This window comes from Oxyura jamaicensis, unplaced genomic scaffold, assembly GCF_011077185.1.
Source record: "Oxyura jamaicensis isolate SHBP4307 breed ruddy duck unplaced genomic scaffold, BPBGC_Ojam_1.0 oxyUn_random_OJ72588, whole genome shotgun sequence".
In the NCBI taxonomy this organism is placed as follows: domain Eukaryota; kingdom Metazoa; phylum Chordata; class Aves; order Anseriformes; family Anatidae; genus Oxyura; species Oxyura jamaicensis.
In genome coordinates, this window is record NW_023311133.1 from 1 (window position 1) to 3,041 (window position 3,041).

Consider the following 3,041-nt stretch of genomic DNA (forward strand, 5'->3'; position numbering starts at 1 on the left):
CCTGTCAGTGCTTTGCAGCCCCCTGATGTCTGCAGTTTCTCATTAGAGCCTGGTTACCTCTGTAACAGCTCACATCAGCAGGGCACCCTGTCCCTGCTTGATTCCAGAGCTGTTTCCTTACGGATCCACGTGTGGCCCTGCTTGGTACAGCCTTGTCATGTTCAGAAGGAATCAACCATGCAGGCAAGAGAGGCGAGCCAAAGCTGTGCTGGGGCAAACCCTTTGTCTTTCCTGGTGTCAGAGGAATGGAATCAGCCACAGCTGCAAGAGAATGTAACCAGTTTAGCCCAGGTGAAGGTATGGCACTGCCAGGGCTAAGGTGTGGGGTAGACCACAGGAAAGAGACCCAGGCAGAGCTCTGACAAACATTTCTGGTTTGTTGGGATGGCCCATTACCCTGGAAGGGCTTGGCCTGTGTTGCAACTCAACACAGGACTAGTAGTTCCTGGAGACATTGGTTTCTTAATTGCCCTACTCTTTATTGCCTACCTTGAATGCCCCAGGAGACTGTTAGCACTATATAAGCCTTGGGTGAAGTTTTGGGCATGTCTCATTGGCAAATGGATAAAACTGTGGCTGGGATCTGCTTCTGTGTTTGCGCAAGGCAGCTTAGCTTGGATGAGACACCCACTAAGCTGAGCATACCTCTTGCGCAAGGTTGATCACTTTGGTCATGGCACTCTCAAACCCCTTTGCTGTAGAAATGTTTCATCTGGAGCTGCCCCTTTGCCTTCACGAGAACCAGCCTAACATGGGCTGGATGGGAATCTGTCCCCTCTGCAATGCATTTCTGAGACAATGCTGGCAGGCCTTTATAGACAGGTGTGAGGAGATGGGCCTGACTCCAGCACTGACTCCCAGGATGAAATGGCCATGTCCAGGGGTGGAAATCCCTGACTGACAGGCACTACCAGGAGCATCATAGTAGTCTGCTTCTCCTATACCAGAACCTCCAAGTCCTTCTCTGCAGGGCTGCTCTCAATTTGTTTTTCACCCAGTCTATGCTCCTGTCTGGGATTACCCTGATCCAGGTGCAGCACCTTGCAGTCAGACTTGTTGAACCTCTTTAGGTTAACATGAGCCAACTTCTCAAGCTTCTCCAGGTTCCTTTGGATGGCATCCCTTCCTTCTGTTGTATCAACCACACCACTCAGCTTCGTGTCATCTGCAAACTTGGTGAGGGTGCACTCAATCCCATTTTCTATGTAACTGACAAAGATCTGAAAGAGTACCAGTCCCAAGACAGACCCCTGAGGGATACCGCTTGTCACCAACCTTCACCTAGACATAGCGCCATTGGCCACCACTTTCTGTGTGTGGTCTTCAAGCCAATTCCTTATTCACTGAATGGTCCAACCTTCAAATCCATCTCTATCCATTTTGGAGCCCAGGATGTCATGTGGTAGTGTGTCAAAGGCCTTCCAGTTCAGTTTTGGGCCCCTCACTACAAGAAAGAAATCAAGGCTCTGGAGTGTGTCCAGAGCAGGGCTACGAAGCTGATGAAGGGTCTGGAACAAAAGTCCTATGAGGAGCAGCTGAGGGAACTGGGATTGTTTAGTCTGGAGAAGAGGAGGCTGAGGGGAGACCTTATTGCTCTTTACAACTACCTGAAAGGAAGTGGTGGGGAGATGGGGGTTGGTCTCTTCCTGCGGATAGCTAATAATATGACACGAGGGAATGGCCTCAAGTTGTGCAAGGTGAGGTTTGAAAGAAAACAATTAATTTCTACTTCCCATCTGCAAGTAATGTTTGTCCATATCTCGGGAAGCAGGGCCTCAATAAGTCTAGTGAAACCCCTTTTCCTTCCCCTTTTACAACTGCCCTTTGGTTGGTTTAGGTCAACTGCCCTGGTGATGTTCCCTCCCCACCTCTTGCCCACTGCCTACCTCCTGGCTCTGGGGGGCTTGGAGAGAGTCTTGATGCTGTGCCAGCACTGCTCCACTATAGCCCCAACTCTGGTGCCATGGCAATGCTGTTCTAGCTCCAAGTGCAGAGCACAGCACTCTAGGGTCTGCTCTGGGGAATGTTAACTCTGTCCCAGGCAGCCCCAGTACAGGCAAGTGCCCACAAGAGAGGAGCATGTGCATGAACCTGACAGTGTGCACTCAGCTGAGACCCCATCAGGAAACAAGTCCAGCAGTTTCTGGACAGCATTTAGGCGAAGTATGTGGTTTGAAATGGTACCCAGAGAGACTGCAAAGAGAGGGGAGGTGGACTGGGAGCCTTGCAGAAGGCACTGGAGCCAGGGCTCTTGACCAGACATGTCAGTTTTCTTGGGCCTTGTACGTAAGGCCTGAGATTCCCGTTGTTAGCCTGAGTAGCAGCAGTAAGGAAATGTGCTGGAGTACCCTGTGCTAAGCACTGGTTGATGTCAAGGCAGACATAAGCTCCCATCACATTAGGAGAAGTTGTATGATTTGATTTATTTATTTTTAAAATGTAAAATGGAAGGTATAAGAGTGAAGAAAGAAGTCTCTATGGACAGGATCTGCACCATGTGTCTTGTTAAAACCCACTTGATGCTGCACAAAAGCAAGGTCACCTGCACATGAAAGATTTAGTTGCTGTCTACAATCCTCTTCTTCTTACTAAAACAGACACTTGATTTCCTACTGGGCCTTTCTTTTGTGATCCAGAAAGGGCCCTGTGCAACCTCTCCCCCTATACAGACATCCGTGGGTCAGAGCAGGAGGAGGCAAAACAGGCCAGCAGGTTTTCCCTGAGGGCAGTGTCAGGAGGGGTAGGGTCACAGGCAAGAGCTGGGTCACCTGTAGCCATAAGGGCCCCAAAGAGCCCCCAGGGAGTCACCCAGACTGACATCATTTGCCTTTACTGGACTCTTCCAGCACATGAGCTGAGTCTTCTGCCCACACTGATGTGTGTTGCCTGGAAATACTTGGGCTTCCCTACCTGCCACTCAAAAGTTGCCTTCTCTGGGGAAAGGCATAAAGCAGGAAATGAAAAGCAGCATCACACAAGGCAACACACATCCCGTATCATTAGGTGGGATGTTTTGCATTCAAGAGGAGCTTGTCAGAAAA

The 3,041-nt window shown here is 49.9% G+C and overlaps 1 long non-coding RNA gene across 1 annotated transcript; it reads right to left on the reverse strand.

Moving 5' to 3' along the window:
* Positions 1-1,097, reverse strand: LOC118159891. Its single transcript, XR_004747277.1, has 2 exons — positions 689-1,097; positions 1-645 (listed from the first exon to the last, which is right to left on the reverse strand). It is a non-coding gene; the product is annotated as an uncharacterized LOC118159891 (long non-coding RNA).
* Between the last annotated feature and the right edge of the window lie 1,944 nt (positions 1,098-3,041).